The sequence below is a fragment of the Microcaecilia unicolor genome, chromosome 1, assembly GCF_901765095.1.
Source record: "Microcaecilia unicolor chromosome 1, aMicUni1.1, whole genome shotgun sequence".
Classification (NCBI taxonomy): domain Eukaryota; kingdom Metazoa; phylum Chordata; class Amphibia; order Gymnophiona; family Siphonopidae; genus Microcaecilia; species Microcaecilia unicolor.
Window position 1 is genome coordinate 214,074,306 of NC_044031.1, and position 23,687 is coordinate 214,097,992.

At 50.5% G+C, this 23,687-nt stretch overlaps 1 protein-coding gene across 2 annotated transcripts in view; it reads left to right on the forward strand.

Moving 5' to 3' along the window:
* The window catches only part of KIAA0895 (KIAA0895 ortholog), an 89,778-nt gene that overhangs the window by 265 nt on the left and 65,826 nt on the right, over positions 1 to 23,687 (forward strand). The gene's annotated exons all lie outside the window — the stretch shown is intronic.

Consider the following 23,687-nt stretch of genomic DNA (forward strand, 5'->3'; position numbering starts at 1 on the left):
CATTCTTTTCTCTTTCTCCGGCTCTGTTTTTACGGTGAAGTTAATGCTTCTCTTGTAGTTTCTATATTATCAGAGCTCCGTCCGAGGTCGGTGCGAGGGTGTTAGGCGCTCAGGGTTGGACCAGCACCTAGGCAGGACTAAGATGTTACCTAAGGTATCGGAGCAGCTGTATTAAAAGCAGAACAATTGGCCCTGACAACCATGTGATTTCAAATGAAACAACAGGAGGCACTTTATATCAGCAGGGAGGGTTGGTCTATTTTGAAAAATTCCCAATTTGAAAAATGCCCATTTACTTAGGGCTTCTGAAGCCAAACTTGTCTGCACAATGAATATGCATGAATATATTTCTATGTACTGCCTCACTATGCAAATATATCTCATGCATACCTTGGGGTCATCTTGGACTTTGCTCTATCTTTTCAGCCACAAATCCCTGTTATCCAAGACCTCTTTCCATATCATCATGCTGATCAATCCATGGACTGGTGGGTTGCAGGGTTACCAGGTGGAAAATTTTTTTCTAGCCCAATCCAGCCCAAAAACCAGCCCAAAACCCGCCCAAACACAAACCCCGCCCCTGACACCCCCACCCCCGCGTCATCACCCCGCCGTCACCGGCCCCGCCTCCCCCGTCATCAGCCCCGCCTCCCCCATCATCAGCCCCGCCTCCCCGTCATCGGCCCCGCCTCCCACGTCATCGGCCCGCCCAAAACGTCACTAACCCCGCCCAAAAAACGTCACTAACCCCGCCCCCCCGCGGCCGAAAAAGGCAAAAAGCCGCCCAAAAAACCGCACAGAATCCCAAAATGCCGCCCAAAAAACCGCAACCCGCCGCGGGCAAAAATTTCCGCCCACCTGGCAACACTGGTGGGTTGTGTCCATCTACCAGCAGGTGGAGATAGAGAGCAATCCTTTTGCCTCCCTATATGTGGTCATGTGCTGCCAGAAACTCCCCAGTATGTTCTCTATCTCAGCAGGTGGTGGTCACACACAGCAGCAGCTCTGGCTAGGTCTCCAAGCCTAATTCGTAGGTTTTGTTGAGTACCTGGGGTTGAGGGCTCGTCTTGAGCAAGTGCAAACCTGGTGGTGCCAGGTCCCTCCTTTTCTCCCCCCTCCCGCTGGCTCCGTTAAAAAAAAAAATTTTTGAACGTCCTTTAAGGGCGTTTATTTCAAAGTTTATATCAGCGTTTCTTGCAGCTGCTCACTGGGACACCAGTTCGTTACAGCTCAGAGCGAGAAGCAGGTAATTTTTACCTTTTGTAGCGGGCAGGGGGTTCCCCGATCGGTCTCCACGTGGCTTATGGCATCGGAGGGTGAGGGCGCGAAGAATCACTCCCCGGACCGCGTGGGCGCGTCTAGCGGGGATGCGGGGGTTTCAAAGCCTGAATCGCCTTTTTTGGGCGTCAGTTTGGAGTCCGGTCAGTGTCCCGGTTCTTCCTCCGGTGCGGCGGTTTTTCCCGCCATAGGCGCCCATCCCCCGCTGCTCGCCCACTCCATTTTGGCTGGCCACTCTGCTCGGACGGCTTCTTCTTGGGCCGCCCTCGAGGTGGGAGACGTTAATGCTATGGTCGCCCTTGATTCGGGCGACAGCAAGAAAGCGGCAAAAGTTAAGCACCGTTCTTCCTGCCCGGCTCCTTCTTGGAGTTTCGCGCCGGACGCTATTTTGGATGCGCAGCATGTTTCTCCCCTGCTCTTGCGAGCGCCGGTTGAGGGTGCGTCTAGGGCCGGGCCCAGGCTGCAGAAGTGCACAGTTTGGGGGGTTTCTCCCCTGAGTTCATTTTGCTGCTGTATCAGGCTTTTCTTATGCAAAACGCTGCCCCTGTTCCCCTGTCTGATAAAGGGGTTGAGGCCTCCGGAAGCAAATGCCCTCGGGTGGATTTCCAGGCCCTAGAGGACTCGGTCTCCTCTGATGTAGATGAGGGCAGCGTATCTGAGTTCTCCCAACGGTCCTTTGGGGATTCCTTGGAGGAGACGGATTCCCGCTCGGATGGAGCGGATGACCCCTCTGCAGCACGGATCTTTCGCTCAGAGGATTTGCCCAACCTGTTAGTGCAGGCCATGAGCATTTTGAAGATTTCCTCTCCGGAGGACGTCTCTCCCTCAGCCTCTGCTGGCTCTGCCATTATACTGGGGACGAAGCGCCCGCCTAGAACCTTCCATGTGCATGAAGCCATGCACACCTTGATTTCGGCTCAATGGGATTTCCCAGAAGTGAGCCTTAAAGTGGCTAGGGCTATGTCCCGCCTCTATCCTCTCCCTGAAGGTGAACGGGAGGCCTTTCTTTGGCCTACCGTGGATTCTTTAATCACTGCGGTGACTAAGAAAACGGCGTTGCCGGTGGAAGGTGGCACGGCCCTAAAGGACGCCCAAGACAGAAGATTGGAGGCGGCTTTAAAGTCGTCCTTTGAGGCGGCTGCTTTAAGTTTGCAGGCCTCAGTTTGCGGCTCCTATGTGGCCAGGGCGTGCCTGACAATTGTGCAGCGGGCTTCCCCCTCGGATCATTCCTTGAGGGCTGATTGGCCGGCCCTGGAATCGGGCTTGGCCTACTTGGCAGACTTGCTGTATGATGTCTTGAGAGCCTCGGCTAAAGGTATGGCTCAGACAGTCTCTGCACGGCGCTGGCTTTGGCTGAAGCATTGGTCTGCTGACCACGCCTCTAAGTCTCGCCTGGCTAAGTTGCCTTTTAAAGGCAAGCTGCTCTTTGGGGTCGAGCTGGACAAGATTGTGACCGATCTCGGCACGTCTAAGGACAAGAGGTTACCGGAGGCCAGGGCTCGGGCCAGTGGTGCTCGCCCCGGTTCCTCCAAAGGACGGTTTCAGGAAGCCCGTCGGTATCGACCGGGCAAGTCGGGCTCCTCTGCCCCCTCTTCCTTCAAAAGGAACTTCTCCCCCAAGCAGCATTCCTTTCGCAGAGACCGCCGTCCCGGAGGTGCATCCTCCGGTCCTCCCCCAGGGTCTCGTACCCAATGACGGGGCCCTGGTCCATGGCTCAGAGCAGATTGGAGGATGCCTATCGTCGTTTCTGGGCGATTGGACCAGGGTAACTTCAGACGCTTGGGTGCTGGAAGTCATCAGAGACGGCTACAAGCTAGAGTTCTGCCGACCCTTAAGAGACGGGTTTGTGCACTCTCCCTGCAAGTCTCCGGTCAAAGCTGTGGCAGTGCAGCAGACTTTGGACAATCTGATCCGCCTGGGTGCGGTCGTTCCGGTGCCAGAAGATCAGCTTGGCAAGGGACGTTACTCCATTTACTTTGTAGTACCAAAGAAAGGAGGTTCTGTACGGCCTATCCTCGACCTCAAAGGGGTCAATCGGGCCTTGAAAGTTCGACACTTCCGAATGGAGACTCTCCGCTCTGTTATAGCGGCGGTGATGGCAGGGGAGTTCCTGGCATCCTTGGACATCAAGGAAGCTTACTTGCATATTCCCATCTGGCCTCCTCATCAATGCTTTCTGCGTTTTGCAGTCCTGGGCCGACACTTCCAGTTCAGAGCCCTCCCATTCGGGTTGGCTACTGCTCCGCGGACCTTCTCCAAAGTAAGGGTGGTCATCGCGGCCTTCCTACGCAAGGAAGAAGTACAAGTCCATCCTTATCTGGACGACTGGTTGATCCGAGCCCCCTCTTATGCAGAGTGCGGCAGAGCTTCAGACCGGGTGATTGCTCTTTTGAGCTCCCTGGGGTGGATCATCAACTGGGAGAAAAGCCAGCTGCACCCGACTCAGTCCCTGGAGTATCTGGGAGTTCGTTTCGACACCCAAGTGGGCAGAGTGTTCCTGCCAGACAATCAGATTGTCAAGCTTCAGGCTCAGGTGGACCAGTTCCTAGTAGCCTCTCCTCTTCGGGCTTGGGACTATGTGCAGCTGTTGGGCTGTATGACTGCCACGATGGAAGTAGTGCCCTGGGCCAGGGCCCATATGAGACCTCTACAGCACTCTCTGCTGCAGCGATGGACTCCAGTGTCGGAAGATTACGCTGTGCACCTTCCCTTGGATCCAGCGGTGCGCAAGGCGCTGAGCTGGTGGCTGAGGCCAGACAAGCTGTCTGCAGGAATGCCTCTTTGGACCCCGGAGTGGGTTGTCGTCACGACGGACGCCTCTTTGTCGGGCTGGGGAGCCCACTGCTTGGGAAGGACAGCGCAGGGGCTCTGGTCTCCTGCAGAGGCAAAGTGGTCTATCAACCTCCTGGAACTCAGAGCCATTCGGTTGGCGCTTTTGGAGTTTCTCCCGGTACTGGCGTTGAAGCCAGTACTGGTCCTGTCGGACAATGCCACGGCTGTGGCCTATGTCAACCGCCAGGGAGGTACCAAGAGCGCTCCTCTAGCCAAGGAGGCCATAAATCTATACCAGTGGGCGGAAGCGAACCTGGAACAGCTGTCGGCGGCCCACATTGCGGGAGTCATGAATGTCAAGGCGGACTTTCTCAGTCGCCATACCTTGGATCCCGGAGAGTGGCAGCTATCTGCTCAGGCGTTCTTGAACATCACGAAGCGCTGGGGCCAGCCGAGCCTAGATCTGATGGTGTCATCGGCCAATTGCCAAGTGCCGCGCTTTTTCAGCAGAGGACGGGACCCTCAATCTCTGGGAGTAGATGTTCTTCTCCAACAGTGGCCGACACGGGAGCTTCTCTATGTGTTCCTGCCCTGGCCCATGTTGGGCAGGGTGCTAGACCGGGTGGCAAAGCATCCAGGCCGGATAATCCTGGGGGTCCGGACTGGCCCAGACGTCCCTAGTATGCGGACTTGATCAGGCTCTCAGTGGACGGCCCTCTGCGGCTGTCAGCGGAGCAGGGCCTGTTGCATCAGGGTCCCGTGGTGATGGAGGATCCCTCCCCCTTTGGTCTTACGGCCTGGCTATTGAGCGGCAGCATCTGAGGAAGAAGGGCTTCTCAGACAAGGTCATCGTCAGTATGCTGAGAGCAAGGAAGCGCTCTACTTCTACTGCTTACGCCAGGGTTTGGCGTACCTTTGCATCGTGGTGTGAGGCAGGCTATCTTTCTCCCTTCACTGCTCCAATTTCTTCAGTGTTGGCGTTCCTTTAAGAAGGTCTGGAGAAAGGCCTGTCGCTCAGTTCCCTTAAAGTCTAGGTAGCGGCTCTGGCTTGCTTCAGGGGTCGCCTGAAGGGTGCTTCCCTGGCCTCGCAGCCAGATGTGGGGTGCTTTCTCAAGGGAGTTAATCACCTGTGCCCTCCTCTGCACTCAGTGGTAGCTGCGTGGAATCTCAATTTGGTGCTAAGAGCCTTGCAGAAGCCGCCTTTTGAACCCTTGTCGAGGGCATCTCTGAAAGACCTGACGTTGAAAGCAGTCTTTTTGGTGGCTATCACTTCAGCCAGAAGAGTTTCCGAGCTCCAGGCGCTATCATGTCGAGAGCCCTTTCTGCAGTTCACTGAGGCAGGAGTGTCTATTCGCACAGTGCCTTCCTTCCTGCCCAAGATTGTTTCTCGCTTCCATGTGAATCAGCAGCTCTGTCTACCGTCCTTTCGTAGGGAGGACTACCCAGAGGAGTACTCTGCTCTCAAATATCTAGATGTGAGACGAGTCATCATCAGATACTTGGAAGTGACCAATGATTTCCGGAAGTCGGATCATCTGTTTGTGCTGTTCGCAGGTCCTCGTAAGGGTCTGCAGGCTGCCAAGCCTACAGTGGCACGATGGGTCAAGGAAACCATTGCAGCGGCTTATGTGGCCGCGGGGAAGGTGCCGCCTATCCGGCTGAAGGCTCACTCCACTAGAGCACAGGGGGTCTGTCTCCTTGGAAGAGATTTGTAAGGCGGCAACTTGGGCATCGCATCATACCTTCTCCAGTCATTACCGCTTGACTGTGGCTGCTCGGGCGGAGGCCCGGTTTGGAGCTTCAGTGTTGCGGTCAGAGATTTCTATGTCCCGCCCTGGGTGAGTACTGCTTCGGTACATCCCACCAGTCTATGGATTGATCAACATGATGATATGGAAGGTAAAATTATGTATCATACCTGATAATTTTCTTTCCATTAATCATAGCTGGTCAATCCATAGCCCCTCCCAGATATCTGTACTGTTTATATTCTGGTTGCATTTCAGGTTCAAGTTTAGTCTTCAGTTCCTGTTCAGGAGGACTTCGTGTTCAAGTTTTTTCAATTGGATTCTTCAAGAGTTGAGACAATTTTGTGTTACAGTGAGCTGCTGCATTCCTCTCCCCTCCGTTTTACAGGGCTGGATTGAGACCTAAATTCTGCCGGCGCTCCCTCCCGCTTCGTGCGGCTGTAGGGCAGCTTTGTACCCCTCCCGCTTCGGCGGTGTTAGGGTCAGTCAGCTCCTCCCGCGGTTGCAGGATAAGCCAGATCCCCCTGCATCGGCGGGTGTGGTGTCCCTCCCCCGCTCCACGGGGATGAGCTGGGTTGATTCCCCTCCCCTGTTTCGGCGGTGGTGAGCTGGGTAGAGTGTCCCTTTGTGGGTGTAATTCTCTAAGTGGTGAGTTCTGCAGATGGAGCTTTGATATCGACATACTGAGGAGTTTCTGGCAGCACATGACCACATATAGGGAGGCAAAAGGATTGCTCTCTATCTCCACCTGCTGGTAGATGGACACAACCCACCAGTCTATGGATTGATCAGCTATGATTAATGGAAAGAAAATTATCAGGTATGATACATAATTTTACTTTTTTTAATTCTGTTTTCTCAGCTAAGTGCAGTTCGTCATTTTTTTCAATCATAATACTTTTCACAAATTGATTCTTTCCCTTTTCACGTCTTGGCTTGACTACCGCAATATTGTTTACGATGGTTTACCCTGACCATCTTTGAAAAAACTTCAAACTCTCCAGAATACTGCTGTTAGTCGCCTATGTCACACTCACTGCTTCGATCATTCCATCCTCCTGCTCAAACATAAGAACAAGAGAATCGCCGTACTGGGAGAGACAGAAGGTCCATCAAGCCCTGTATCCTGTTTCCAACAGTGGCCAATCCAGGTTACAAGTACCTGGCAAGGTCCCAAAATGTATGCTGCTTATCCTAGCAGTAAGCAATGGATTTTCCCCAAGTTCATCTTAATAATGGCTTATGGACTTTTAGGAAGCTATCCAAACCTTTTTTAAAACCCTGCTAAGCTAACTGCTTTTACTACATTCTCTGGCCATGAATTACAGAGTTTAATTACACATTGAGTGAAGAAATATTTTCTCCGATTTGTTTTAAATTGACTACTTTGTAGCTTCATTGCGTGCCCCCAAGTCCTAGTATTTTTGGAAAAAGTAAACAAGCGATTATTATCTACCCATTCTACTCCACTCATTATTTTATAGACCTCTAACGTATCTTCCCTCAGCCGTCTTTTCGCCAAGCTGAAGAGCCCTAGCCACTTTAGCATTTCCTCATAGGGAAGTTGTTCCATCCCCTTTATCATTTTTGTCACCCTTCCCTATACCTTTTCTAATTCCACTATATTTTTTTTTAGAGATGCGGCGACCAGAATTGCACACAGTATTTGAGGTGTGATTGCCCCATAGAACAATACAAAGACATTATAATGTTCTCATTTTTGTTTTCCATTCCTTTTTTAATATACCTAACCATCTATTTGCTTTCTTAGCTGCTGTCGCCCACTGAGCAGAGGGTTTCAGTGTATCATCAACGATGACACTTCCCTTTCCTGGTCGGTGACTCCTAATGTGGATCCTTGCTTCACATAACTATAGTTTGGGTTCCTCTTTCTCACATTCATCACTTTGCACTTGCTCACATTAAACGATATCTGCCATTTGGATGCCCAGTTTCCCAGTCTCGTAAGGTCCTCTTGTAATTTTTCACAATCCTCTTGCAATTTAACAGCTTTATATAACTTTGTGTCGTCAGCAAATATAATTATCTCACTAGTTACTCCCATCTCTAGATCATTAATAAATATGTTAAAAAGCAGCAGACCCAGCACAGACCTCTAGGGAACCCCACTTTCCTTGTCATCAAGCAGATGAAGCCATTACTTATGGGTTGTGTCCATCAACCAGCAGGGGGAGATAGAGAGCACTCAACTTTTCACAGTGCCTCATGGCCAGCCAGCTCCACTGCCTCTTCAGTATTCTCTATCTCCCCAAGCAGGGTGGCTGCAGCTTCTTCAAGCTCCATCAAAATTCTGCCTGGGGGTGGCTCCTGGCTTGCCAGTTGTTAGCCGTGGTGTTAGAGGCTATAGCAGCTTCACTTTGAAAGCACATAGGTTAGCCCTTTCCCTGCCTTACCCATACCCCCGTGGATGTGGACATATTAGCTTGCTTTTCCCTGTCTTTTCCCACTCAGTGGATGCAGGCACATTGGTTCGCCTTTCCCTGCCTTTCCCACTCATCTGAGCCTCCGGAGTTCTTATTACCTCTGCTTTCCTCACAGCGTTAAAAAAAAAAAAAAAAAAAAAAAAAGTTGGAACAGAGGTTTTCCTTTGATTCTTCTATGGGACCGGAGCTGTGATACTCGGTCCGGTGAGGTAAGAATGTTTTCTAACTCCTCCGGGGTGGGCCCGCAATCGGGGTGTTTTTGGCGCGAAACCGCCATTTTGAATTTTCCCGCCGTTTTCGGCGATGGCTGCAGAGAATGTAAAGCGCTGTTCCCAGTGTGGCAAGCGCAAATCAGCAGCGGGGCTCTGTAAATCATGCTGTACAGGTGTAAGAGCTGCCCGAGCATGGCGAGCGATGATTCTTCCTGCTCAGAGCTGGCAGCGGACGCCATTTTGAATTCTCTGCATGGCGCGGCCTCCATAGAGATGGAGAGCCTTGAGCCCGGGGGGGGGGGGGGGGGGACACCTCGAATTGAGGCTATTCAGGAAGCGGCTAGCCCCGGTTGGGATCTGGGTGCCCAGGGCGAGTTTTTCTCCCCTGATTTTGTGTTATTATTATTGTATAAAGCATACATGCTGAAAAGAGCTCTCCCTCAAGGGTCGTCTGAGGCCCCTTCTACTGTCCCCCCCGGTGGATTCTGGCCTGGGACTGCCCGCTGAGGCTATTTTCCCTGATAATTGGCATAAAGAAAAGCGTAGAAGGGCTAATTCCCCTTCAGATTGTGGTGCACCTCCTTTTTCCCCCCCGTGGTCGGGCTGTGAGGATTCGGAGAGTTCTGGCAGGCCTTCATGGTCTGAGGAGCCAGAGTCAGGTGCAGAATTACCACAGGATCTGGATGATCCCTCCGCGGTGAGGATTTTCCACCGTGATGAGCTGCCAGCGCTTATTTCAGATGCCCTACAGGTCCTTTCTATTGAAGAGCCTGACAGTGGCACTGCCTCCTCTGTGAATCCTAGGATGGCTAGTACCAAAAAGCCTGCTCGAGCCTTTCCTTTGCATGACTCCATCCAAGAGCTTATTTCTGCTCAGTGGGCTGAACCCGAGGGACCATTGAAAGTTTCCAGGGCTATGGGGCAATTATACCCTCTGTGTGAGGAGCATTTGGCTCGCTTTGCAATGCCTAAAGTAGATGCCCTGGTCACTGCGGTGACAAAGAGAACTACCTTCCCTGTGGAAGGAGGAGTTGCCCTGAAGGATATACAAGGCCGTAGGCTGGAAACAGCACTTAAACGGTCCTTTGAAATTGTAGGTCTTACTGTTCGGGCGTCTGCATGCAGTTGTTATGCTGCTAGAGCCTGCCTGGCGTGGATGCAACAGGCAGTGGAACAGCCCGGAGATGGAGCGGAGCCCTTCTCGGATATGGCTCCGTGGCTGGAGTCGGCCTTGTCCTTTTTGGCTGATGCCCTTTATGATATTGTCAGAGCTTCGGCTAAGCAAATGGCAGTAGCAGTGGCGGCTCGCCGTCTTATTTGGCTACGACATTGGGCAGCGGACATGGCCTCTAAGCAAAGGTTGGTGAAGTTGCCCTTTCAAGGCCTTCTCCTATTTGGTGAGGAGTTGAAAAAAAATTTGTTAAAGGCCTGGGAGATCCTAAACCCCAGCGCTTGCCCGAAGATAGGCCGAGGCCTTCCTCCAAGGGCCAGGCGGTCCACTCCTCTTATAGACCTTGCTTCCGTGAAGCTAGAAGGTACCGCCCGGGGCGTTCTGCTGGGTTCACTTCTCGTGCCCGTTTTTCAGCAGAGGAACTCCTTTCGCTCGGACAAGCGTTCCGCAGCCACCGGCTCTAGGCCTGGAGTTCAGGGGCGACCCTCTCAATGATGGTGCGCCGGCCGCTTCCTCGCTTCCTGTCATCGGAGGACATCTTTCCCTCTTTGCCGAGGAGTGGGCCAATATTTCCTCAGATCAGTGGGTTCTGGACCTGATCAGAGATGGCTACAGACTAGAATTCAACGCCCCAGTAAGAGACATGTTTGTGGAGTCCCGACACGGTTCTACCGCCAAACGGGCGGCGGTAGAGGAGACTTTGCAAGGTCTGATTCAGTTAGGGGCTGTGTCCCCGGTACCTCCTGCTGAACACGGCTACGGCGGATACTCCATCTACTTTGTGGTGCCGCGAAAAGGTGGGTCTTTTCGCCCTATTCTGGACTTAAAAGAATTAAACAAGTCCCTGAGAGTGCGGCATTTCCACATGGAAACCCTGCGCTCCGTCATTGCTGCGGTACAGCCAGGAGAGTTTCTCACGTCTCTAGACCTGGAAGAAGCTTACTTATACATACCAATTTGGTCCCCGCACCAGAAGTTTCTGAGGTTTGCGGTGTTTGAAAACATTTCCAGTTCCGGGCCTTGCCTTTTGGCCTCACCATAGCTCCCCGAACCTTTTCGAAGGTAATGGTGGTAGTAGCTGCTTTGCTCAGGCGAGAAGGTATCACGGTTCACCCGTACCTAGACGACTGGCTCATCAGGGCAGACTCTGTAACAGAGAGCTATCAAGCTACAGCCAGAGTGGTCTCAGTACTTCAATCTCTAGGCTGGGTCGTCAATATGGCCAAAAGTCACCTGACCCCCTCGCAATCTCTAGAATATTTGGGGGCCAGGTTCGACACAGACTCGGGCTATGTATACCTACCCGAGCTAAGGCGGTGCAAGCTTCAGAATCAGGTCCGTCTGCTCCTGAGGATGCCCCGCTCGCAAGCTTGGGACATTGTCCAGCTGCTGGGATCGATGACAGCCACATTGGAAGTGGTGCCCTGGGCGAGAGCGCACCTGAGACCTCTACAGTATTCCCTACTTCAAAGATGGTCTCCAGTTTCTCAGGATTATCAATGCAGACATTCTTGGCTCCCTGTGGCCCGACTCAGCATGGAGTGGTGGCTCTCAGACAGCATGCTGCGGCGAGGAATGCCGCTGGCGCTCCCCGATTGGTGTCTAGTAGTGACAGATGCCAGCCTGAAGGGCTGGGGCGCACATTGCAAGGGGAAGCAAGCGGTGTTTCAGGCGCTTCTGGCCTTTCAAGTGACCCTGGAAGGATTGGCTGTCAGAGTGATGTCGGACAACACGACAGCAGTGGCCTACATAAATCGACAAGGCGGCACTCAGTGCAGAGCACTGACCGCGCAGGCCGAACAGATTTGCCACTGGGCCGAGCTGCATCTTCAGTTTCTGTCGGCAGCTCACATTGCAGGTCAGAGCAACGTGCAAGCCGATTATCTAAGCAGGCATCAGATCGATCCAGCAGAATGGGAACTAGCAGACGAAGTATTCCTGCAGATATGTGCCAAATGGGGCAAGCCCGTGATGGATCTTATGGCGACAAGTTCAGATGCCAAAGTCCCGTGCTTCTTCAGCAGATGGAGAGATCCTCGCTCGGCAGGGTTGGATGCCTTGACTCAGCCCTGGCCTCCGGGCCTACTATATGTGTTCCCTCCGTGGCCCTTGATAGGGCGCGTGCTCCTGCGGATTCGGCTGCACCCAGGAGAAGTGGTCCTCATCGCCCCAGATTGGCCCAGGAGGCCTTGGTATGCGGACCTCCGACAGATGCTAGTGGAGGCTCCCCTTCCTTTACCTCTGGTACCGAACCTGTTGTCACAGGGCCCGGTAGCCATGGAGGAAGCCTGCCGCTTTGGTCTTATGGCATGGCGATTGAGAGGGCGCAATTGAGGGACAAAGGCTATTCAAACACAGTCATTTCCACTCTCCTGCAGGCCCGCAAGTGTTCCACTTCCGTGGCTTATGCCAGGATTTGGTGCCAGTTTGAGTCTTGGTGTGCTTCAAAAGCGATCACACCTATGCGGGCTCCTGTCTCGCCGATTCTGGACTTTTTGCAGGATGGTGTACAAAAAGGGTGCAAGTGGCAGCGTTGGCCTCCCTTTGTGGTAAGGTTGAAGGCATGTCTTTAGCTGCTCATCCAGATGTGGCACGGTTTCTTAGTGGGGTGTTTCAGCTCCGGCCTTCCGTGCGAGCACCCTGTCCAGCTTGGAACCTGGGGCTAGTTTTGAAGGCCCTGCAGGTTTCTCCTTTTGAGCCACTTCGGCGAGCATTGGAGAAAGATTTGACACTAAAGGCCGTTTTTTCTTGTGGCCATTACTTCGGCGAGACAGGTGTCAGAGTTCCAGGCGCTGTCCTGTAGAGACCCATTTCTGCAATTCTCAGAGTCCGGGGTCACGGTTCGGACCGTGCCTTCCTTCATGCCTAAGGTGGTTTCAGCGTTTCACCTAATCCAGCCTATTTTCTTGCCCTCCTTTGATAAGGAGGAGTTTCCAGAATCTTTTGGGCAGTTGCACCTGTTGGATGTGCGCAGGACTCTGCTGCAGTATTTGTGAGTTACTATCTCTTTCAGGATCTATGATCATCTGTTTGTTTTGCTATCAGGTCCTCGCAGAGGGTCTCCAGCGTCTAAAGCCACTATTGCCCGCTGGCTCAAAGAAGCTATCTTTTCAGCTTATCTGCTTGCCGGCTGGTCTCCGCCTGTAGCCTTTAAGGCGCATTCTACCAGAGCGATTTCTTCCTCTTGGGCTGAAACTGGAGCACTCTCTCGTCAAGAGATATGCAGTGCAGCAACATGGGCTTCTAAGCTCTCTTTTGCCCGACATTACAGGCTGGATGTGGCTGCTAGGAGGGATGCGCGTTTTGGAGCACAAGTGCTAGCGCGTGGTGTGACCTGTTCCCACCCTATATAGGGATTGCTTTGTTACATCCCATACGTAATGGCTTCATCTGCTTGATGACAAGGAAGGGAAAATTAGGTTCTTACCTTGGTAATTTTCTTTCCTTTAGTCATAGCAGATGAAGCCATGAGCCCTCCCTGTATGATTGTCTGTATGCTGTGAATCTGTTTCAGGTTCTGTTCTTGTTTCCTGAAGTTCCTTCCTTGGGAGAAAGTTGGAAAACAGTCTTCAGGATTCATGTTCATTTATAGGAGGATGAGTCCATTCCCTCCAGTTTATGTTTTGGAGGATGAGCTTATTCCCTCCAGGAGGTTGCGTGTATCCCCTCCAGTTATACAATAAGGAGGACGAGTTTATTCCCTCCAGGAGGATGTGTTCATTCCCTCCTTTTGAGTTCATGCCCTTGTTAAGGGGCCATCGTTCGCTGTGAGGAAAGTTCATGTTATTCCCATTGCGGTTTGCCATACTGCTTTGGAAGCTTCAAATACTGAAGAGGCAGTGGAGCTGGCTGGCCATGAGGCACTGTGAAAAGTTGAGTGCTCTCTATATCCCCCTGCTGGTTGATGGACACAACCCATACATAATGGCTTCATCTGCTATGACTAAGGGAAACAAAATTACCAAGGTAAGAACCTAATTTTCCCATTTACCCTTCACCGTTGAGAATACTGACCATTTAACCCTACTCTGATTTCTATCTTTTAACCAGTTTTTAATCCACAATAGATCATTACCTCCTATCCCATGACGCTCTGATTTCCTCAGGAGTCTTTCATGAGGTACTTTGTCGAATGCCTTTTGAAAATCCAGATGAACAATATCAACCAGCTCACATTTATCCACATGTTTGTTAACCCCTTCAAAGAAATGTAGTAGATTGGTGAGGCAAGATTTCCCTTCACTAAATCCATGTTTACTTTAGAGGCATATTTTCAAAGCACTTAGCCTTCCAAAGTTCCATAGAAACTTATGGAACTTTGGAAGGCTAAGTGCTTTGAAAATGAGCCCCTTTGTCTCATTAATCCATGCTTTTGAATATGCTCTGTAATTTTGTTCTTTATAATAGTCTCTACCATTTTGCCTGGCACCGATGTCAGGCCCACCTGTCTATAATATCCCGGATCTCCTCTGGAACCTTTTTAAAAAAAATCGGCGTTACATTGGCCACCCTCCAATCTTCTGGTACCACACTCGATTTTAAAGATAAATTACATATTACTAACAATAGTTTTGCAAGTTAATTTTTCAATTCTGTCAGTACTCTGGGATGAATACCATCCAGTCCAGGAGATTTGCTACTCTTCAGTTTGTCAAATTGCCCCATTACATCCTCCAGGTTTATAGAGATTTCATTGTTTCTCCAACTCATCAGCTTTGAATACCATTTCTGGCACGGGTATCTCTCCCAAATCTTCCTTGGTGAAGACCGAAGCAAAGAATTAATTTAATCTCTCCGCTATAGCTTTGTCTTCCCTTCCCCATATAACACCAAGGGATCTTTTAAAGAAATATTTAGAAGAAACTCTGAAACTGCCACCTGAGGTATTACCACCACTGAATAGGGTTTTTTATCTACCCTATAAGAAAAAGCGAGCTGCGGGTGAAGGGACATCTGCGGTTTTGCCAGATAGTTTGACTATAACTGATATATTGGAGACTTCTTTAGAAATAGTGGAAGATCGAGCAACTCGTGTTATTTGTTTTTGAATCTGATAGAAATCATGTTCTAACATTTTTTCAAGATAGACTTGAATTGTTTTTGGGTCAAAATGTATGGTGCTTTCTAGATGTTTGCAAGGAGACTCGGAAAAGGCATAAGCAATTCCTGGGTTTGTGAAGAAAAGTGTTTCAGAATAATAGTGTTTTCTTTTTGAGATTTCCTCTAAAATGTACGGTGAAATTTGATAATGTGGGATATATTTTCTAATACCCTAAGCAATTGCAGTTATTTCTTGATAACAAATTTCCTCAACTTGTAAACATGGTTACTGATATTGGTTATACTTGTTAGGTCTGGATTAGGGTCTTTTTCTTCTCTTTAGGGATTGAACTATTTAGTTTATTTTTTATTATTCCTTCCAAGTTTTCTGGGGCTGGGGTCCTAGGAATTGTGGACTAATGGAAGGGAGAGTTAATAGATTTGATATGTGTGTGTGTGTGTGTGGGGGGGGGGGGGGTTCCCTCTTTCCTTCTATGAATGATGTATTTTATATAAGTTTTTGTAATTATTCCTTTCCATATCATCAAGCTGATCAATCCATAGACTGGTGGGTTGTGTCCATCTACCAGCAGGTGGAGATAGAGAGCAAACTTTGCCTCCCTATATGTGGTCATGTGCTGCCGGAAACTCCTCAGTATGTTCTCTATCTCAGCAGGTGGTGGTCACACACAGCAGCAGCTCTGGCTAGGCCTCCAAGCCTAATCCTTAGGTTTTGTTGAGGCCTGGGGTTGAGGGCTCTTTTGAGCAAGTGCAAACCTGGTGGTGCCAGGTCCCTCCTTTTCTCCCCCCTCCCGCTGGCTCCGTTTAAAAAAAAAAAAAAAAAAAAAATTTTAAACGTCTTTAAAGGCGTTTAATTCGACGTTTCTTTAAACGTTCATTGCAGCTACTCACTGGGACACCAGTTCGTTACAGCTCGGAGCGGCAAGCAGGTAATTTTACCTTTTTATAGCGGGCAGGGGGTTCCCCGATTCTTCTCCTCGTGGCATATGGCGTCGGAGGGCGAGGGCGCAAAGGGTCGCTCCCCGGATCGCTGGAGCGCTTCTAGAGGGGATGCGGGGGTTTTACAACCTGATTCGCCCTTGATGGGTGACAGTTTAGTGACCGATGAATGTCCCGGTCGTTCCTCCGGCGTGGCGGTTTTTTCCCGCCATAAACGCCCATCCCCCGCTCCTCGCCTCCGCCATCTTGGCCGGCCACGCGGCTCGGACGGCTTCTTCGTGGGCCGCCCTTGAGGTTGGAGACATTAATGCCATGAACGCCCTTAATTTGGGCGACGGCACAAAGCGGCTAAAGTTAAGCGCCGTTCTTCCCGCGCGGCTCCGCGGAGTTTCGCACCGGACGCCATTTTGGATGCGCAGCTTGTCTCTCCCCCGCTATTGCGAGCGCCGGTTGAGAGTGCGTCTAGGGCTGTTGCCCAGGCTGCGGAAGTGCACAGTCTGGGGGGTTTCTCCCCCGAGTTTGTTTTGCTGCTGCATCAGGCTTTCCTCATGCAAAACGCTGCCCCTGCTCCCTCTTCTGATAAAGAGGTTGAGGTTCCCAGAGGTAAACGCCCTCGGGTTGATTTTCAGGCCTTGGAGGACTTTGTCTCCTCCGATGTAGATGAGGGCAGCGTGTCTGAGGTCTCCCAACGGTCCTTTGCGGATTCCTTGGAGGAGATAGATCCCCGCTCGGATGGAGCGGATGACCCCTCTGCAGCGCGGCTTTTTAGCCCAGAGGATTTGCCCAACCTGTTGTTACAGGCCATGGACACTTTGAAGATTTCCTCTCCGGAGGACGTCTCTCCCTCAGCCCCTGTTGGCTCTGCCATTATGCTGGGGACGAAGCGCCCGCCTAGATCCTTCCACGTGCATGATGCCATGCACACCTTAATTGCGGCTCAATGGGATGTCCCGGAAACGAGCCTTAAAGTGGCTAGGGCTATGTCCCGCCTCTATCCTTTGGCTGTGAGTGAACGTGAGGCCTATCTGTGGCCTACCGTGGATTCTTTAATCACTGCGGTGACTAAGAAAACGGCGTTGCCGGTGGAAGGTGGCACGGCCCTAAAGGACGCCCAAGACAGAAGATTGGAGGCGGCCTTAAGGTCGTCCTTTGAGGCAGCTGCTTTAAGTTTGCAGGCCTCAGTTTGCGGCTCCTATGTGGCCAGGGCGTGCCTGACTATGGTGCAGCGGGCTTCCCCCTCGGATCTTTCCTTGAGGGCTGATTGGCCGGCCCTGGAATCGGGCTTAGCCTATTTGGCAGCCTTGCTGTATGATGTCTTGAGAGCCTCAGCTAAAGGCATGGCTCAGACAGTCTCTGCGCGGCGGTGGCTTTGGCTGAAACATTGGTCTGCTGACCACGCCTCTAAATCCCGCCTGGCTAGATTGCCTTTTAAAGGCAAGCTGCTCTTTGGGGTCGAGCTGGACAAAATCGTGACCGATCAAAAAACGGCACGTCTAAGGGCAAGAAATTACCAGAGGTCAGGGCTCGGGCTAGTACTCGTCCCGGTACCTCCAGAGGACGGTTGCTGGAAGCCCGTCGGTACCGCCCGGGCAAGTCGGGTTCCTCTGCCCCCTCTTCCTTCAAGAGGAATTCTCCCCCAAGCAGCATTCCTTTCGCAGAGACCGCCGTCCCGGAGGTGCTCCCTCCGGTCCTCCCCCAGGGTCTCGTACCCAATGACGGGGCCTTGGTCCACGCCCCAGTGCAGATTGGAGGACGGCTGTCCTCGTTTCTGGGCGAGTGGACCACTATAACTTCAGACGCGTGGGTGCTGGAAGTCATCAGAGACGGCTACAAGCTAGAGTTCTGCCAACCCTTAAGAGACGGGTTTGTACTCTCTCCCTGCAAGTCTCCGGTCAAGCTGTGGCAGTGCAGCAGACCTTGGACAACCTGATCCGCCTGGGTGCGGTCGTTCCGGTGCCAAAAAATCAGATTGGCAAGGGACGTTACTCCATTTTCTTTGTGGTTCCAAAGAAAGGAGGTTCTGTCCGGCCTATCCTCGACCTCAAAGGGGTCAATCGGGCCTGGAAAGTGAGGCACTTTCGCATGGAGACTCTCCGCTCTGTTATAGCGGCAGTGAAGGCAGGAGAGTTCTTGGCTTCCTTGGACATCAAGGAAGCGTACCTGCATATTCCCATCTGGCCTCCTCTCCAACGCTTTCTGCGTTTTACAGTCCTGAGACGACACTTCCAGTTCAGAGCCCTCCCTTTCGGGTTGGCTACTGCTCCGCGGACCTTTTCCAAAGTAATGGGGGTCATAGCGGCCTTCCTGCTAAAGGAAGGAGTACAAGTCCATCCTTATCTGGACGACTGGTTGATCCGAGCCCCCTCTTATGCAGAGTGCGGCAAAGCTATGGACCGGGTAGTTGCTCTTGTGAGCTCCCTGGGATGGATCATCAACTGGAAGAAGAGCCAGCTGCGCCCGACTCAGTCCCTGGAGTATCTGGGAGTTCGATTCGACACCCAAGTGGGCAGAGTGTTCCTGCCAGACAATCGGATTGTCAAGCTTCAGGCTCAGGTGGACTAGTTCCTAGTAGCCTCTCCTATTCGGGCTTGGGACTACGTGCAGCTGTTGGGCTCTATGACGGCCACGATGGAAGTAGTGCCCTGGGCCAGGGCTCATATGAGACCACTACAGCTATCTCTGCTGCTGCGCTGGACTCCGATGTCGGAGGATTATGCTGTGCGCCTTCCTGTGGACCCAGCAGTGCGCAAGGCGCTGAGCTGGTGGACGCAGACAGTCAAGTTGTCTGCAGAATTGCCTCTGGTGACCCTGGAGTGGATTGTCGTCACGACAGACGCCTCTTTGATGGGCTGGGGAGCCCACTGCTTGGGAAGGACAGCGCAGGGGCTCTAGTCTCCTGCAGAGGCAAGTGGTCTATCAACCTCCTGGAACTCAGAGCCATTCGGTTGGTGTTATTGGAGTTCATCCCGGTACTGGTGTTGTAGCCTGTACGGGTCCTGTCGGACAATGCCACGGCTGTGGCCAATATCAACCGCCAGGGAGGTACCAAGAGCGCCCCTCTAGCCAAGGAGGCTATGAGTCTTTGCCAGTGGGCGGAAGCGAACCTGGAGCAGCTTTCAGCGGCCCACATTGCCGGAGTCATGAATGTCAAGGCGGACTTTCTCAGTCGCCATACCTTGGAGCCCGGAGAGTGGCAACGATCTGCTCAGGCGTTCTTGGACATCACGAAGCGCTGGGGCCAGCCGAGCCTAGATCTGATGGCGTCATCGGCCAATTGCCAAGTGCCGCGCTTTTTTCAGCAGAGGACGGACCCTCAATCCTGGGAGTAGATGCTCTTCTCCAACAGTGGCCGACACAAGAGCTCCTCTATGTGTTCCCGCCCTGGCCCATGTTGGGCAGGGTGCTAGACCGGGTGGCAAAGCATCCCGGCAGGGTAATCCTGGTGGGTCCGGATTGGCCCAGACGTCCCTGGTATGCAGACTTGATCAGGCTCTCAGTCGACGGCCCTCTGCGGCTGTCAGTGGAGCAGGGCCTGTTACATCAGGGTCCCGTGGTGATGGAGGATCCCTCTCCCTTTGGTCTTACGGCCTGGCTATTGAGCGGCAGCGTCTGAGGAAGAAGGGCTTCTCAGACAAGGTCATCGCCACTATGCTGAGAGCGGAAGCGCTCTACTTCTACTGCTTACGCCAGGGTTTGGCGTATCTTTGCAGCATGGTGTGAAGCAGGCTCACTTTCTCCCTTCACTGCTCCAATTTCTTCAGTGTTGGCGTTCCTGCAAGAAGGTCTGGAGAAAGGCCTGTCGCTCAGTTCCCTTAAAGTCCAGGTAGCGGATCTGGCTTGCTTCAGGGACCGCCTGAAGGGTGCTTCCCTGGCTTCGCAGCCAGATGTGGTGCGCTTTCTCAAGGGAGTTAATCACCTGCGCCCTCCTCTGCACTCAGTGGTGCCTGCGTGGAATCTCAACCTGGTGCTAAGAGCATTGCAGAAGCCGCCTTTTGAACCCTTGTCGAGGGCATCTCTGAAAGACCTGACGTTGAAAGCAGTCTTTTTGGTGGCTATCACTTCAGCCAGAAGAGTTTCCGAGCTCCAGGCGCTCTCATGTCGAGAGCCTTTTCTGCAGTTCACTGAGGCAGGAGTGACTATTCGCACAGTGCCTTCCTTCCTGCCCAAGATTGTTTCTCGCTTCCATGTGAATCAGCAGCTCTGTCTCCCTCCTTTCGTAGGGAGGACTACCCAGAGGAGTACTCCGCTCTTGAATATCTGGATGTGAGATGAGTCATCATCAGATACTTGGAAGTGACCAATGATTTCCGGAAATCGGATCATCTGTTTGTCCTGTTTGCAGGTCCTCGTAAGGGTCTGCAGGCTGCTAAGCCTACAGTGGCAAGATGGGTCAAGGAAGCCATTGCAGCGGCTTATGTGGCCGCGGGGAAGGTGCCGCCTATCCAGCTGAAGGCTCACTCCACGAGAGCTCAGGCGGCCTCGTTGGCAGAGGCCGGATCCGTCTCCTTGGAAGAGATATGCAAGGCGGCAACGGGGGCTTCGGCTCATACATTCTCCAAGCATTACCGTTTGACTGTGGCTGCACGGGCGGAGGCCCGGTTTGGAGCTTCAGTGTTGAGGTCAGGGATTTCTATGTCCCGCCCTGGGTGAGTACTGCTTCGGTACATCCCACCAGTCTATGGATTGATCAGCTTGATGATATGGAAGGTAAAATTATGTATAATCATACCTGATAATTTTCTTTCCATTAATCATAGCTGATCAATCCATAGCCCCTCCCAGATATCTGTACTGTTTATATTCTGGTTGAATTTTAGGTTCAAGTTTAGCCTTCAGTTACTTCAGGAGGACTTCGTGTTCAAGTTCTTCTTTCACTTGGATTCTTCAAGAGTTGAGACGAGTTTGTGTTACAGTGAGCTGCTGCATTCCTCTCCCCTCCGTTTTACGGGGCTGGATTGAGACATAAATTCTGCCGGCACTCCCTCCCGCTTCGTGCGGCTGTAGGGCAGCTTTGTACCCCTCCCGCTTCGGCGGTGTTAGGGTCAGTCAGCTCCTCCCGCGGTTGCAGGATAAGCCAGATCCCCCCGCATCGGCGGGTGTGGTGTCCCTCCCCCGCTCCGCGGGGATGAGCTGGACGGATTCCCCTCCCCCACTTGTGTGGGGATGAGCTGGGTTAATTCCCCTCCCCCGTTTCGGCGGTGGTGAGCTGGGCAGAGTGTCCCTTCGTGGGTGTAATTCTCTAAGTGCTGAGTCCTGCGGATGGAGCTTTGATATCGACATACTGAGGAGTTTCCGGCAGCACATGACCACATATAGGGAGGCAAAGTTTGCTCTCTATCTCCACCTGCTGGTAGATGGACACAACCCACCAGTCTATGGATTGATCAGCTATGATTAATGGAAAGAAAATTATCAGGTATGATTATACATAATTTTACCTTCCTGATTTCTGATCAAGTGTTTTTCTTGTATCATTTTGTTATATTTACTTTAAAAAAAAAAATCAAAAGGCAGTGTATCCATTTTATATAGTAAGTTCAATATAGTAAAAAAAAAGTTTTCACAGTGTATTCCAAGATGCTGCCACACTACCATTTCACATGTTGAAGACATTGTTGAAAAAACACTTTTTAAGGTGTCTTTTAAATATTGGATATGAAGATTCTAGACTTAAAAAGTATGGTAAATGATTCTAGAAGGAATGACCTTGGACTCTGAAAATAGCATTATGGATTGTACCTAGATGAAAATGCCTAAAGGTAAGTACCACCAACAATGTTTATGAAGAACGTAATAAAAGAGAACAGGTATATGGCATAATGTATTGCCCAAGGGGGAAAAGGTACACCACAGTGATAGTTCTTATGAATTAAGATCAAGATTTTAAACGTAATACTATGATTGATTGGGAACCAGTGCTTTAACATCGGTAGTGGTGTCACATGATCCCATTTCTTTGCATTTTGAATGAGTCTAATAGTATTTTGAATAAACTGGAGGTAGCAAATTTCGCTATTACGAAGGCCTTTTTAGTAAGGAATTGGAGTAATTTGAATCGCTTATGATTACGGAAAGAACTAGCATTCTCAGGGCATCGGGTGAAAACAAAGATTGGACCAGTCGTACCATGTGTAATTTTAAAAAAGTACTTTTTAGATATAAAAGAATGTGGGGCTTAAATGATAAATTGTCTATTTATCACTTCTAAGATTTTCAACAAATCAAGTTTATAGTTGTGGCAGCCATTAGAATGGTTGAAACTGATACAAAAGAATTCTTTCTGTTGAATAATATGCCTTTAGTTTTTTTCCAGTTTATGAATGGAAAGCCAATTTGCAATTTCAGTGAGCTTAAAATTTAGGTTGTTTATATCAAACTATGCTTGCACACTGCTTTGGGTGAATCCTTTCATAAAGTTGGTTCTATTATCTTTCATTAATAAGTAGTAATGTTCCTGTGAGCTTTCTTCTGAATTCATCTTTAAAAAAGTGAGATGCTTTTCTGACAGGAGTTTATAACATGAGTTTGATCCAGCAAGTTACAAGGCATCCTTTTGTTTGCAGTACCGATATTCATAAAGTACCATGCCCATTCTTTTTCCATGCTTACATCTCATGGTACTTTGTCAAGTTATATTTTTTCCAGACATTTTGTGTTATGACCATTTTAGGCCTTATACTTTCTTGCATTTTCTGAGTTTGAACTAGGGCTTCAGAGCCTGAAGTCTCAGAAAGCAAAGTGGTATCATCTATGAGCTTAGGTCCTGTCCAAATGGAATTGTAATGTGTTTACAATAGTAACAGATTTGGAAGTTATTACCTTGCAGTAAAGATGAATGGTAGTCCATTTAGAATGGTGCCAATCAAGGTCTTGTTGTGGATGAGCATGTTGATGTTTATAGTTGCCGTCTCAGGTGCAGAGCTGACTAAAGAGTATTCTTGGACTATGTGTTCTGGTTGATACGTGAAGCATGGCTATCACAGTAGGTCTTGATGTACAAATGTAACTGCAGGAACATTGATATGTTTGTATTTGAACCCACTGAGTAATTATTTACTTATTGGGATTAGCAGAATGCTTTGATGGGTGGGGGAAGTTCTGCCCCAGCTTCACATAAAGTTATACTTAGTCACTCTTAAATACTTTTTCTAAATAACTTTTGTCCTTGTTTATGGTGGTTATGTGTTTTTATTTTTTATTTTTTAACTTTTACAAGCAGCCATTAAAAACAGTTCCATTTACTGATCTTGTATCCCTCTCCCTCTTCATACATGTCAACAGGATCGTCTATTCCTTTTCAAATTGTTCATATTTAATGTACTGGATAGCTGTTAGCTTACCATTAATAAAACCACATCTAACCACCTTCTCCATTGTTTGAAACTCTATCTGTATGGTTCTTCACATCGAGTTGCAGAGAGGCCTACTATTAATTTTTTATATTTATGGGGAGCACCTTCTCTGAATAGGTACATTTAGGGGTAATATCACTATAAACCTTAAATTTATAGTTTGGTGTTCCTTTGGACCTGCCCACCAGGTATAAATGAATGTACCCTCCCTTCCACACATCCTTTAGCAATTACTTGATGTAGCTGCAGTGCTTTTTTTGTGTCGGTACGCACCTTTTTTTTTTTGCCCTGCGTCCAACTGAACCCTGCCATCCATGTCCAGATGGTCCTCTCTCCCTTGCCCTCCCGCTCCCATGTCCAACTGCCTGCCTGCTCTGGCCCCCTCTTCTCCCCCCAAGGATCCTTTTTCTTTTATTTTAAATTTACCTAACCTCCGTCCGAGTCCGAAATGGGCAGCAGCGTCACTGGAAGTGCTCCCCTCCCGAGTCCCGACATGTCTAGCAGAAGCATTTGTTCATTCTCAGTGTCCCAGGACACTGAGAATGAACGAATCAGGAAGCTTCTACTAGACACGTCGGGACTCGGGAGGGGAGCGGAGCGCTTTCAGTGACACTGCTGCCCATGCGGTTGGACTCGGAGGTCAGGTAAATTTAAAATAATAAAAGAAAAAGGATCCTTGGGGGGAGAAGAGGGCGCCAGAGCAGGCAGGC